General features: G+C 44.5%; 1 protein-coding gene across 1 annotated transcript in view; it reads right to left on the bottom strand.

Annotated features, from left to right (window-relative positions):
- The window catches only part of LOC124775218, a 385,130-nt gene that overhangs the window by 130,346 nt on the left and 239,076 nt on the right, over positions 1–15,708 (bottom strand). The gene's annotated exons all lie outside the window — the stretch shown is intronic.

The raw sequence follows: 15,708 nt of genomic DNA, 5'->3' as shown, positions 1-15,708 counted from the left end.
CATTTATACTCCGCAAGCCACCCAACGGTGTGTGGCGGAGGGAACTTTACGTGCCACTGTCATTACCTCCCTTTCCTGTTCCAGTCGCGTATGGTTCGCGGGAAGAACGACTGCCGGAAAGCCTCCGTGCGCTCTCGAATCTCTCTAATTTTACATTCGTACACCCAGGTACTCCATATCAGCGACCTCAGTAGTCATTAGACATCGTGAGAGAGCAGAATGGGGCGCTCCACGGAACTCACGGACTTTGAACGTGGTCAGGTGATTGGGTGTCACTAGTGTTAGACGTCTGTACGCGAGATTTCCACACTCCTAAACATCCATAGGTCCACTGTTTATGATATGACAGTGAAGTGCAAACGTGAAGGGACACGTACAGCACAAAAGCGTACATTTCGACCTCGTCTATTGACTGTCAGAGACTGCCGACTATTGAAGACATCTATCCAGACCATTACAAAGGAATTCCAAACTGCATCAGGATCCACTGCAGATACCATGAAAGTTAGGTGGGAGGTGAGACCACTTGCATTTCACGGTCGAGCAGCTGCTCATAAGACACACATCACGCCGGTGAATGCCAAACGATGCCTCGCCTGATGCAAGGAGCGCAAACATTGGACGATTGAACAGTGGAAAAGCGTTGTGTTAAGTGACGAATCACGGTACACAATGTGCTGACCCGATGGCAGAGTGTGGGTATGGCGAATGCCCGGTGAACGGCCGGCCAGGGTGGCCGAGCGACTCTAGGCGCTACAGTCTGGAACTGAGCGACCGCTATGGTCACAGGTTCGAATCCTGCCTCGGGCATGGATGTGTGTGATGTCCTTAGGTTAGTTAGGTTTAAGTAGTTCTAAGTTGTAGGGGACTGATGACCACAGCAGTTAAGTCCCATAGTGGTCAGAGCCATTTTTTCAACCCGGTGAACGTCATCTGCCCGCGCGTGTAGTGCCAACAGTAAAATTCGGAGGCGGTGGTGTTATGGCGTGGTCGTGTTATTCATGGAGGGGGCTTGCACCCATTGTTGGTTTGCGTGGAACTATCACAGAACAGGCCTACGTTGAGGTTTTAAGCACCTTCTTGTTTCCCACTGTTGAAGAGCAATTCGGGGATGGCGACTGCATCTTTCAACACGATCGAGCACCTGTTCATAATGCGCGGCCTGTGGCGGAGTGGTTACACGACAATAAAATTCCTGTAACAGACTGACCTGCACAGAGTCCTGACCTGAATCCTATACAACACCTTTGGGATGTTCTGAAACGCCGACTTCGTGCCAGGCCTCACCGACCGGCACCGATACCTCTCCTCAGTACAGCACTTCGTGAGGAATGGGCTGCCGTTCCCCAAGAAATCTTCCAGCTCCTGATTGAATGTATGCCTGCGAGAGTGGAAGCTGTCATCAAAAGGCGGGCCAACACCGTATTGAATTCCAGCATTACCAATAGAGGCCGCCACGAACTTGTAAGTAATTTTCAGCTAGGTGTCCGGTTACTTTTGATCACATAGTGTACGAACTCGGTTTGTACAGGACGCAGATGATGTAAGCTATGTTGCCTATATTAAAGAGCATGAACATATTTCTTTTCAGCAGCAGTCTCATTACGCCACTCTGCATAGTGTCGGGTAGGACGTTCGCTGCTCGCATGTAGCAAGGTAGCGCCGTGATGACATGGTTCCGTCTTCGTAAGGAGCATCGCTGAAATAGCTGACTACATTCAAAATATCTAGGTTTCTCTCGAAGTAGTATATAACAACCCCATATTCTATAAGTACATCTACATTCTTACTCTGAAAATCACCGTATGGAGCATGGCAGAGAGTACGTTACCACTGTTAGTCATTTGATTTCCTGTTCCAGTCGTAAATACAAAAAGCAAGAAAAGTTTTGCATCGCCTCGTTTCCGAGAGTTCCAGAACCTATACAGAAAATTGGAATACAGATCAACATAAAAATCATTACCGCCCTTTCTTTGCTCATAAAAAGCACACATTGCTTGTTGTACCACCATACAGCGAGACCTTCAGAGGTGTTAGTCCACATTGCTGTACACACCGGTACCTCTAATACCCAGTAGCACGTCCTCTTGCATTGATGCATGCCTGTATTCGTCATGGCACAGTATCCACAAGTTCATCAAGGCACTGTTCGCTCAGATTGTCCCACACCTCAACAGCGATTTGGTGTGGATCCCTCTGAGTGGTTGGGGGGTCACGTCGTCGATAAACAGTCCGTTTCAGTCTATCCCAGGCATGTTCGATAGGGATCACGTCTGTCTAGAGGAAATACTGGTCACTCCTGTCGAGCGACGTTGTTATCCTGAAGGAGTCATTCACAAAATGTGCACTATGGGGGCACAAATTGTCTTCCATGAAGACGAATGCCTCGCCAGTATGCTGCCGATATGGTTGCACCACCGGTCGGAAGACGGCAATCATGTATCGTATAGCCGTTATGGCGCCTTCCATGACCACCAGTGGCGTACATCGGCCGCACATGATGCCACCCCAGAACAGCAGGGAAACTCCACCTTGCAGCACTCGCTTGACAGTGTGTCTAAGGTTCAACCTGACTGGGTTGCCTCCAAACGCGTCTCCGACGATTGTCTGGTTGAAGGCATATGCGACACTCATCGGTGAAGAGAACATCATGACAATCCTGAGCAGTCCATTCGGCATGTTGTTGGGCCCATCTGAACCGCGATTCATGGTGTCGTGGTTGCAAAGATGGACCTCGCCATGGACGTCGGGAGTGAAGTTGCGTATCATGCTGCCTATTGCGCACAGTTTGAGTCGTAACATGACGTCCTGTGGCCGCACAAAAAGCACTATTTATTGTGGTTGCGTTGCTGTCAGGGTTCTTCCGAGCCATAATCCGTAGGTAGCTTTCATCCACTGCAGTAGTAGTCGTTGGGCAGCCTGAGCGATGCATGTCATCGGCAGTTCCTGTCTCTCTGTATCTCGTCCATGTCCGAACAACATCGCTTTGGTTCACTCCGAGTGCCTGGACACTTCCCTTGTTGAGAGCCCTTCCTGGCGCAAAGTAACAATGCGGACGCCATCGAACCGCGGTATTGACCGTCTAGGCATGGTTGAATTACAGACAACACGAGCTGTGTACCTCCTTCCTCGTGGAATGACTCGAAGTGATCGGCTGTCGGACCTCTTCCGTCTAACAGGCACTGCTCATGCATGGTTGTTTGCATCTTTAGGCGGGTTTAGTGACATCTCTGAACAGTCAGAGTGACTGTGTCTCTGATACAATATCCACACTCAACGTCTATTCTCAGGAGTTCTGGGAACAGGGTCGATGCAAAACTTTTTTGATATGTGTATCTGCCACTTACACTATCAGCTGTATACGAGCGCCAGAGACGTCGACGAGATGTTACACAGCGCTAGATATTCATGTGGTCGTCAAAATTGGAAATAACCTTTCTTCAGTGTAAATAGGTTTCACATTAACGCGGTAACATACCTGCCAAGTTTTGCTGCCATACGTTTATTACAACGCTGGACTTCCGTGAATAGCTGCATTTTAATTATAAACACCCGTTATAAAAGCACAATAATTATGCTGTATTCGAACATTAATGGACGGTTTTTCCTACTCATGTACAATTACTTGCATTTTTCTACGTCTAGAGCAAGGCGCGATTCCTCATACCACTAGAAATTTTGCCTAAGTCATTTTGTACCCTCCTACAGTCACTCTCCACTGACATGTTTTGTAAACTACGACGTCATCAACAAACTACAACCTACTGTTGCTTACCCTGTCCGTCATGTCATTTATGTACAGGGTAAGTATAATTAAACTTTCACAACGTCGTAGAAATAACACCACTGGTCAGAATGATGTCAAATTACCACGGAATAGTCGGCCGGTGTGGCCGAGCGGTTCTAGGCGCCTCTATCTGGAACCGCGCTGCTACTACGGTCGCAGGTTCTAATCCTGCCTCGGGCTTGGATGTGTGTGATGTCCTTAGGTTAGTTAGGTTTAAGTAGTTCTAAGTTCCAGGGGACTGATGACCTCAGATGTTAAGTCGTATAGTGCTCAGAGCAATTTGAACCATTTTGCAACGGAATATTGTCAGAAGGGGAAACCTATGCCAGAAGAATAAAAAAATAGTGTGAAAATTGATCAATAAATGGCATATGGAGTATCGTCTCAGTTGTATGACTGGATTCGTGATTTCCTCTCAGAGAGGTCACAGTTCGTACTGACAGACGGTAAATTATCGAGTAAAACGGAAGTGATACCTGGCGTTCCGCAAGGTAGTGTCGTAGGCCCTCTGCTGTTGCTGATTTATGTAAATGATCTAGGTGGTAATCTGAGCAGCCCCTTAGATTGTTTGCAGATGATGCTGTAATTTACTGACTAGTAAAATCATCAGACGAGCAATTCCAATTGCAAAATGATCTAGAGAGAATTTCTTTATGGTACGAAAAGTGGCAATTGGCACTAAACAATTGGCACAAAAGTGCGAGGTCATCCACATGGGTACTAAAAGAAATCCGACATATTTTGGGTATATGATAAATCGCGCAAATCTAAGGGCTGTCAATTCGAATAAATACCTAGGAATTACAATTACGAGCAACTTAAATTGGAAAGACCACATAGATAATATTGTGGGGAAGGCGAAACAAAGACTGCACTTCGTTGGCAGAACACTTAGAAGATGCGACAAACCCACTAAATAGACATTACACTTGTCCTTCCTTTGCTGAAATATTACGGCGCTGTGTGAGATCCTTATCGGGTAGGATTGACATGGAAAAAGTGCAAAGAAGGGCAGCCCGTCGATATAGCAAAAGATTTTTTTTGATGGGATTTTCTTACGTTTATTGTGATAGCCCTAAGAAGTAAAATTTTTTGTTTGCTATTTCTTTCTCGACAGGATGGTGGATCTTTTGCTATATCTCACATTTCGATTCTCAGACCCACCATAACGAAAATTTACCTCAGATCAAGCGGTACAAAAAGGAACATGCATAACCCACTGCCTCTGAACCTATCTTGCTACTCTCCCATGCAAACCACACATACTTAAATTACATGAACTACATCACACTGGCAACATACATTGCATCACAAAGAATAGTCACAACGTTAGAATCACTTCAGTTTCAGCTTTCCCACGTCAATTAGTATTCATCCCAGTTTCACACGACACTGGCCCACTACGTAACTTTTCTTTCCTACTACGAACTCTAAGAGGATATATGCACGTCTTCCTGTGCAATGCAAGCCAAGTGGCGTTGCTGGGTAGTCGGCTGACTCACCTTACTTCTCTCTCAGAGTATTAGAGTTTGAATCTAGCGTCACAGGGAAACATAACACGCAAAGGTAATATTAAGATCATATTCATCTTTCCTACCACGAACTCTGGAGAATATATGCACGTCTTCCTGTGCAATGTAAGCCAAGTGGCGTTGCTGGATAGACGACTGACTCATATCACGTCTCTCTCAGAGTATTAGAGTTTGAACCCAGCGTTACACGGAAACTTAACATGCAACAAAGTAATATTAAGATTATATTCATCACACACGCGAGTCCTCAACTGATACCTTGGACAAGTATTTCTCTTTATCCTTTGTCTCATACACAGATTAAGACTAACAAAATACTCACCACGTGGAAGTGCTCGCCTCTAATTTCAAGTCCTGCACACGCCATTTCTTAAATACACTCCTGGAAATGGAAAAAAGAACACATTGACACCGGTGTGTCAGACCCACCATACTTGCTCCGGACACTGCGAGAGGGCTGTACAAGCAATGATCACACGCACGGCACAGCGGACACACCAGGAACCGCGGTGTTGGCCGTCGAATGGCGCTAGCTGCGCAGCATTTGTGCACCGCCGCCGTCAGTGTCAGCCAGTTTGCCGTGGCATACGGAGCTCCATCGCAGTCTTTAACACTGGTAGCATGCCGCGACAGCGTGGACGTGAACTGTATGTGCAGTTGACGGACTTTGAGCGAGGGCGTATAGTGGGCATGCGGGAGGCCGGGTGGACGTACCGCCGAATTGCTCAACACGTGGGGCGTGAGGTCTCCACAGTACATCGATGTTGTCGCCAGTGGTCGGCGGAAGGTGCACGTGCCCGTCGACCTGGGACCGGACCGCAGCGACGCACGGATGCACGCCAAGACCGTAGGATCCTACGCAGTGCCGTAGGGGACCGCACCGCCACTTCCCAGCAAATTAGGGACACTGTTGCTCCTGGGGTATCGGCGAGGACCATTCGCAACCGTCTCCATGAAGCTGGGCTACGGTCCCGCACACCGTTAGGCCGTCTTCCGCTCACGCCCCAACATCGTGCAGCCCGCCTCCAGTGGTGTCGCGACAGGCGTGAATGGAGGGACGAATGGAGACGTGTCGTCTTCAGCGATGAGAGTCGCTTCTGCCTTGGTGCCAATGATGGTCGTATGCGTGTTTGGCGCCGTACAGGTGAGTGCCACAATCAGGACTGCATAGGACCGAGGCACACAGGGCCAACACCCGGCATCATGGTGTGGGGAGCGATCTCCTACACTGGCCGTACACCACTGGTGATCGTCGAGGGGACACTGAATAGTGCACGGTACATCCAAACCGTCATCAAACCCATCGTTCTACCATTCCTAGACCGGCAAGGGAACTTGCTGTTCCAACAGGACAATGCACGTCCGCATGTATCCCGTGCCACCCAACGTGCTCTAGAAGGTGTAAGTCAACTACCCTGGCCAGCAAGATCTCCGGATCTGTCCCCCATTGAGCATGTTTGGGGCTGGATGAAGCGTCGTCTCACGCAGTCTGCACGTCCAGCACGAATGTTGGTCCAACTGAGGCGCCAGGTGGAAATGGCATGGCAAGCCGTTCCACAGGACTACATCCAGCATCTCTACGATCGTCTCCATGGGAGAATAGCAGCCTGCATTGCTGCGAAAGGTGGATATACACTGTACTAGTGCCGACATTGTGCATGCTCTGTTGCCTGTGTCTATGTGCCTGTGGTTCTGTCAGTGTGATCATGTGATGTATCTGACCCCAGGAATGTGTCAATAAAGTTTTCCCTTCCTGGGACAATGAATTCACGGTGTTCTTATTTCAATTTCCAGGAGTGTATTTCCAACTTAGAGTAGACATGCCAGTAATTCAGCTTAACTTTATCACTCGGAAGTATTTCAGCTTAGTACTAGCACTCGCAAGTATTTCAACTTATTGCTACACGTGGTTTCATTGTGACCGTTGGTCACTTCCTAAGATTACTACGATCCCCTTAATATTACCTGCCTGACATTTAGTTCTCCCCCCAAAAGTTCCTGAAATAGAGAAATAATTACTACTCTTAAGTATTTCACATGCATACCATTGTCTTCACTCTTTTGTCTTTACGGAGCACACCTAAGACAGGTCTTACCAACACAAGATCCAACGCCAGAGTGCTGAAACATGGGCGTTATTCCGGTCATCTCGCACCGCCGCCGAGGTGGGGGAGCACCACGCGACCGTATTGGTCAGGCACATTTCAGGCGATCAAAGCTCAAGTAAATTTCATCTCTTTGGTTCCACCAAAGGTGACCAAAGGACGGTCTCAAAGATGATCATATAATGTACATTCACTATCTGCGGTTAGCAGACGACCATACATTCATTCATTTCACAGATCGCACCAAATTGGCGTAGGGATTTATTTTGTGGGAGTGCAGATGTGATCAAATAAATAAATAAATTATCCTTCTTTCCTACACTGGGATCCAGCTGCGGTGTATTAAGTGAAATTATTATTACAAAAAGTATGTTGTTCTGACAAGAATAACGAAGAATGTTGTACCTATTTTCAATGTCGGGCGGTACTGTACCCTTTCAGTGCGACCGAAGAGAGTGCATGACTACGTCAGCAAACAGAGGCCAGGAGCGATAAAAAGGATGGAGAATTAATAAATAATCAGCATTACCTGCTTACTTCTCGAACACTGAGGTTCGTTAAGACATCCAGTTGAATTCTAGAGAGGGAGAAAAGAAACAGAACTTCAGAGCAAGGTGCATAACGTATGAAGTGTAATACAGTTCCGTAAACAGTACCCATACTTTTGCCAGTCTTCTTACACACAAAGCCAAAGAAGAGGTAACGGATACACCAAAGAGAGATCAGTAACGTGCTCAGGCACCACTTCCGAGGAAATATGCACCCATAAATTTATATCGTTATGCATCTCAGATTTATTGTTCATCTTCTCTCTTAGGCTTCTTATTCAGTATCTTATTTAAATGCGTCTTACTGTTAAATTCTGTATGTCTAGTATAAAGCTGCATCTTAAATTGTCATGTTCCTCATTTTAGCCAGTATGTATACATTCACTCAATTAATGTTGGTGCAAATAAATACTACTTTTAGCATTACATAATTTTTCTTCTTCTTTTATTTGTTCTCAGAGCATACGACATGTTTTCACACGTTCTAGCTATGACCTGTTACATAAATATAGACAAAATGTCTAAAGGCGACAGTAAATAAATTATTTTTGATGGGTCCCAGTGGAAGTCCATGACAGCCATTTACTCTAACAGCGCATATGTCCCACTATCAGGGAACTATCGTGTTACCACTGCATACTGAGGGTAAAAGACGAACATGAGAAATAACAACAGACCGATACAATACAACGGTATCTGCCATCCGTTCCTTCTGCCTCGGAGGTACAGGTACTTTCTCATGAGAGGAAAAGGCAAAAATTTCGTTTCAGCCCAGTAAATGAGCTATGCTATTTTGGCTGATGGAGCAAGTGATACGATCTCAATGCCAATGGCGCTATGAACTGGCGAGCGAAAGAAGTGTCATAGGTGAATTGTCAGATCACAAGGCGAAATCAGCAAGCAATAAGACAGAAACCAATTATTGACACTGAACGAGGACTCCCATTACAACGTTAATACGAAAAAAACACTAAAACTACCTCATGAAGATAGGTGTTTTAGTATAGATAGCTGTTAGGAGAAAATGCCTTAAATACTATTAGAAGAGAAACCAGTAGCTAAGAAACTCCTAGGATATATGCAGCGTTATCTATTTAATTCGTGAGCTTAAGTTAGCTCTAGAAGCAACCTGGGAGACAAAGGCCACATTTCATAATAAAAAAGAAGGTTTCAGCTGTAAAGTTAACATTCTGACAAAGACAATACAACCTATGTCTGGAAAGCTGTCATTAGTGTGAGAGTAATATTTACTTAAAAATACATACTCTCCAAAGACAAATTAAACTACAATTTCTCATGTTCGCTGTGTGCAATAGCTCCTCTTATTTTGTATTATCTGTAAATCCCTGTGGTATGGTATTTTCACGAGTCGCCTGCAATTTGTGTTGACCTTAAGTTTCTGAGGCATAACGCTGCTGTCCTCAATTTTACTTGGTTTTTTATTTATTTTTTGAGCCATCAGTCATCTGACTGGTTTGAAGTGGCCCGTCATGAATTCTTCTCCTGTGCCAACCCCATTCATCTCTGAATAGCACTTGCAAGCTACGTCTTCCTCTACAGTTTCTGCCCTCTCCATCACCGTCTAGTACCATGGAAGTCATTCACTGATGTCTTGTCATCCTGTTCCTTCTCCTTGTCAGTGTTTTCTACAAATTCTTTTTCTCTCCGATTCTGCGCAAAATTTCCTCTTCCATTACCCTATCAGTCCACATAATTTTCAACATTCGTCTGTAGTAACACGTCTCAAATTCTTCGTGTCTCTTCTCTTTCGGTTTTCTAACAGTCTATGTTTCACTACCATACAACGCTGTGCTCGAGACATACATCCTCAGAAATTTCTTCCACAAATTAATGCCTATGATTGATACTAGCAGACTTCTCTTGTCCAGGAATGCCCTTTTTGCTACTGCTAGTCTGCTTTTGATGTCCTCCTTGCTCCGTCTTTCACTGATTATTTTCCTGCCTAGGTAGCAGAATTCTTTAACTTCATCCACTTCGTGACCATCAATCCTAAATTTACATTTCTCGCTCTTCTCATTTCTGCTACTTCTCATGAGGTCCGTCTTTTTTCGTATGTGATGTTTATTAATAATTTTTTTCAGTAGAATATTTACAGAGGATTCTGTTACGTGTCTAGGCGTTAAATGCCATGTGAAGCAGCGACATCAATAATGAACCCTAAACTATCTACTCGCTACTATCCGGACACACTATGTCATGCGGAAATGAAATGGATGTCACCTGAGGCTATTATTGCTAACAGCAGAATGGGTTGGCCAGAAGATTTCAGTGACTTCGACTAGTCACCGGTTGTCACCTGAGTAACAAACCCGTCAGGAACATTTCAACCCTTCGAAACTGTCAACCCCGAGGCAATGATGTGTCTGTGGAGTGAAAACCACGCTGACTTCACGCATTGACGGACACGGATCGGCGGGTGGTTATACAAAATTGCATGAAATCAGCGGAAGGAATCACTCCTGAGTTCCAGAGTACCCCCAGCAGTCCAGCTAGTACTATGAGTGTGCATAGCGAGTTAAAACGAATAGGATACAGTGGTCGAGCAGATCTTCATATTCCATTCATTTCTGTACTCAGTGCTAAGAGACGCTCGAGGTGGAATGGAGAGCGACTGTGTATGACTAGAAACGAGTGAGCTTCAGTACATTTTCGCAATCTGATGAAACGGCTTGTATTTGGCAATCATCTGGAGAACGTTACATACAGTCATGAGTAGTGTCTATAGTGAAGTGTGGGGGAGGTGGTGTGACGTTATGGAAGCGTTTCCGTGGTCTGGATGCGGTCTCCTTACAGCGCTTGGGAAAATGCTTGATGTGGAAGGATAAAAAGGCATTTTACAGCGGTGTGTATTGCGTACAGCTGAGAAACAGTTTGGAGATGATAACTTTACAAGCATGACAATGCACCCTGTCATAATGTAGAACCTGTGAGGCAACGGTGTGTGGACAGTAACACTCCCAAAACTGACTGGCCGTCCTTATTCTCGAACTGAAACCAACGGAACACCATTGGGGTGAGTAAGATTTGATTAGATTAGATTAGTTTTTCGTTCCATAGATCCGTGTTAAGGAGATCCTCGTGGATGTGGAACATGTCACTATTTTTTTTAAAAAAATCTGAAATAACAATACTAATAGTATGAATATATACAATACATCATTTGTTTCTATTAAAAAATTCGTCAATGGAGTAGAAGGAGTTGTCCACTAGTAAGTCTTTCAGGCTCCTTTTAAACTGATCTTTATTTGTAGCTAAATTTTTTATGTTTGCTGGAAAATTATTGAAGATGAGTGTTCCTGAGTAGTGGACCCCTTTTTGAACTAAAGGAAGTGCTTTTAAGTCCTTGTGCAGATCATTTTTGTTCCTGGTATTGTATGTCTGAACTGAGTTGTTTGTTGGAAAAAGAGATATATTATTTAGGACAAATTTCATTAAGGAATAAATATACTGAGAGGCAGTAGTTAGTATACCCAGTTCTTTGAAGAGGTTTCTACAAGACGTCCGTCAATTTACTCCACAAATAATACGTATTACATGCTTTTGGACTCCGAAAAGTTTTTTTTGACTTGAAGAGTTACCCCAAAATATTATACCATATGACATGGAATGAAAGTAGGCAAAGTATGCAAGCTTTTTCACTTTTATGTCGCCTATGTTTGCTAACACTCGAATTGCAAATACAGACATATCTGCAGTTCTGTGGTGTGCTCCTCCAAAACGAATTTATTATCAAGTTGTAATCCCAGGAATTTAAGACTGTGAACCTCTTCTGTCTGCTCTTCTTCGTACTTTATGCATATGTTGGGTGGAAACCTCTTACAGGTTCTGAATTGCATATAGTGAGTCTTTTCGAAGTTTAATGTCAGTGAGTTGGCTGTAAACCATTTACTAATATCCATCAAAATATCATTAGCAGATCTTTCTAGAACTACACTCGACATACTACACTCCTGGAAATGGAAAAAAGAACACATTGACACCGGTGTGTCAGACCCACCATATTTGCTCCGGACACTGCGAGAGGGCTGTACAAGCAATGATCACACGCACGGCACAGCGGACACACCAGGAACCGCGGTGTTGGCCGTCGAATGGCGCTAGCTGCGCAGCATTTGTGCACCGCCGCCGTCACTGTCAGCCAGTTTGCCGTGGCATACGGAGCTCCATCGCAGTCTTTAACACTGGTAGCATGCCGCGACAGCGTGGACGTGAACCGTATGTGCAGTTGACGGACTTTGAGCGAGGGCGTATAGTGGGCATGCGGGAGGCCGGGTGGACGTACCGCCGAATTGCTCAACACGTAGGGCGTGAGGTCTCCACAGTACATCGATGTTGTCGCCAGTGGTCGGCGGAAGGTGCACGTGCCCGTCGACCTGGGACCGGACCGCAGCGACGCACGGATGCACGCCAAGACCGTAGGATCCTACGCAGTGCCGTAGGGGACCGCACCGCCACTTCCCAGCAAATTAGGGACACTGTTGCTCCTGGGGTATCGGCGAGGACCATTCGCAACCGTCCCCATGAAGCTGGGCTACGGTCCCGCACACCGTTAGGCCGTCTTCCGCTCACGCCCCAACATCGTGCAGCCCGCCTCCAGTGGTGTCGCGACAGGCGTGAATGGAGGGACGAATGGAGACGTGTCGTCTTCAGCGGTGAGAGTCGCTTCTGCCTTGGTGCCAATGATGGTCGTATGCGTGTTTGGCGCCGTGCAGGTGAGCGCCACAAACAGGACTGCATACGACCGAGGCACACAGGGCCAACACCCGGCATCATGGTGTGGGAAGCGATCTCCTACACTGGCCGTACACCACTGGTGATCGTCGAGGGGACACTGAATAGTGCACGGTACATCCAAACCGTCATCGAACCCATCGTTCTACCATTCCTAGCCCGGCAAGGGAACATGCTGTTCCAACAGGACAATGCAAGTCCGCATGTATCCCGTGCCACCCAACGTGCTCTAGAAGGTGTAAGTCAACTACCCTGGCCAGCAAGATCTCCGGATCTGTCCCCCATTGAGCATGTTTGGGACTGGATGAAGCGTCGTCTCACGCGGTCTGCACGTCCAGCACGAACGCTGGTCCAACTGAGGCGCCAGGTGGAAATGGCATGGCAAGCCGTTCCACATCCAGCATCTCTACGATCGTCTCCATGGGAGAATAGCAGCCTGCATTGCTGCGAAAGGTGGATATACACTGTACTAGTGCCGACATTGTGCATGCTCTGTTGCCTGTGTCTATGTGCCTGTGGTTCTGTCAGTGTGATCATGTGATGTATCTGACCCCAGGAATGTGTCAATAAAGTCTCCCCTTCCTGGGACAATGAATTCACGGTGTTCTTATTTCAATTTCCAGGAGTGTATTTATTGCAATACTTGTATCATCTGCAAACAAAACGAACTCTGCTTCTGGCAGTGTAACTGATGAGAGATCATTAATGTACACAAGAAAAAGCAATGGCCCTAAGATGGATCCTTGTGGGTCACCACATGTAATTTCTTCCCATTCTGATGATGACTGATGACTTAATTCACTATTCCCTTGCACTGACACCCTCTGTTTCCTGTTAGCGAGGTATGACTTGAACCATTTTGCAGCACTACCCGTGACACCAGAGAATTTCTAATTTATTTAAAAGGATGTTGTGGTTTACACAATCGAATGCCTTTGACAAATCACACACCTGTTGCTTGTAACTTGTTATTTAATGGATTAAGTACATTTTCACTGTAGGTGTAAATAGCCTTTTCGATATCAGAACCCTTCAGAAATCCAAAATGTGTTCTTGATAATATGTTATTTGTGGTCAGATGGTTGAGAAGCTGCCTGTACATTACTTTTTCTAAAATTTTTGAGAATGCTGGAAAAAGAGAAATCGGTCTATAGTTTGATGGCATCTCTTTATCCCCTTTCTTTAATAGAGGCTTAACATCTGCATATTTCAGCCTGTCAGGAAATGTCCCAGTTATAATTGACTGGTTACCCAAGTAACTTAGAGTTGTACTAAACTCACAAGAACATGCCTTAATTAACTTTGTTGATATTTCATCATAACGACTAGAATGCTTTGTTTTCAAAGATTTTATTATGGAAGTTATTTCTTTTGGTGAAGTGAGTGACATATTCATGTAACTGAAGCTATTTGTAAAGGCTAGTTTTAGATATTCAAGGGCATTATTTACTGATCCTGACAATCCCATTTTATCAGTAACAAATATAAAGTACTTGCTAAATAGATTTGCCACACTATGCCCATCGGTTACTAATGTGTCATCTACTCTTAGTGCTATTTGCTCCTGTTCCTTTCTGGTTCTACCAGTCTCCTCTTTCACTGTATCCCATATTGTTTTTATTTTGTTCACTGACATTCCTATCTTCTTCTCGTAGTGCATTTGTTTAGATGTCTGAATTACTTTTTTAAATATTTTACAGTATTCCTTGTATTTAGCTAAATCATCAGCATTGGAGCTATTCTTGGTCGACAGATACATTTTCCTTTTTGTCTTACAGGAAATCTTTATTCCTTGTGTGATCGATGGTTTTATTATAGACTTCTGTTTAATTTGAGTAACTTTTAGAGGAAAACAGTTTTCAAACATGGTACTGACATTGTTCATGAATGTGTTATATTTTTCATTCATGTCATGAGCACTATAAACATGTTTCCAGTTCATATCTTTGAGAAGTTCTCTAAAACACTCAATTTTTCGTTGATTGAATTCTCTCCTGTACTCAGATTTAGCAGTCTTGATAATCTGCTAATAATTTACATCTAAAACAAGGAGATGCATGTCATGATCTGATAGTCCATTTATTACAGGTTTTATGATATGATTTTGTTTCCCTGATTTGTGTATAAAAATGTTATCAATGGCTGTCCTTGAGGATTTAGTGATCCTAGCTGGAAAGTTTACAGTGTGAGTTAGATTGAAAGACAACATTACTAACTGCAGTAAATGTTTACTGGAAGATTGCATTAGAAAATCTGTATTAAAGTCACCAGCAATAAAAATTTCTTTGTTTCTTCCTGTTAAATAACCCAAAAGAGCTTCTAGATGATTTATGAATAGATTATAATTTCCTGCAGGTGCTTGGTAAGTAGTTAACACTATATAGGATCTGTTATGGAGCTCTACTTCTGTTGCACATGCTTCTAGATGCTGCTCTAAACAGAATTTATTAATGTCAATGTTCTTGAATTTATGGCAGTTTTTAATAAATGTGGCAACTCCTCCTCCATTCATATCTACTCTGCAGAAGTAGGAAGCTAGCTTAAATCCTGAAATCTCTAACATATCTATACCAGTGGTCACTTGATGTTCGGAGAGGCAGATTATGTCAACTTGGTTATATGAATTCATTTCATCGATACAAATGAGTAGTTCATCAACTTTATTTCTGAGTCCCGGAATGTTCTGGTGTAATAAAGACATCTGATACTGCATACTAAGGGGTTTATAACTGCTTTGGTGAAGATGAACTGGCAGTTTCTGATTACTTTCTGTAAAACATTGTTTAAATGGAGGCTGTATGCTAAAATCTGACTCCTGTTCATCTGAGTGTGTCTGCCAATCTCTCTTAAAACTCGTTTCCTATCCCCCTTCCCTATCCTAAAAAAGGCATCCCTCTGACACCTGAGACCACTGGTATTTTGCCACTTGTGACAGTGTCCCCCCTTAAGTTTTCTGCAATCAACCCAGACAGTTTTCGCTTCCC

The sequence above is a fragment of the Schistocerca piceifrons genome, chromosome 2 (genome assembly GCF_021461385.2).
Source record: "Schistocerca piceifrons isolate TAMUIC-IGC-003096 chromosome 2, iqSchPice1.1, whole genome shotgun sequence".
Lineage (NCBI taxonomy): Eukaryota > Metazoa > Arthropoda > Insecta > Orthoptera > Acrididae > Schistocerca > Schistocerca piceifrons.
This window is presented reverse-complemented; position numbering and strand designations above follow the sequence as displayed.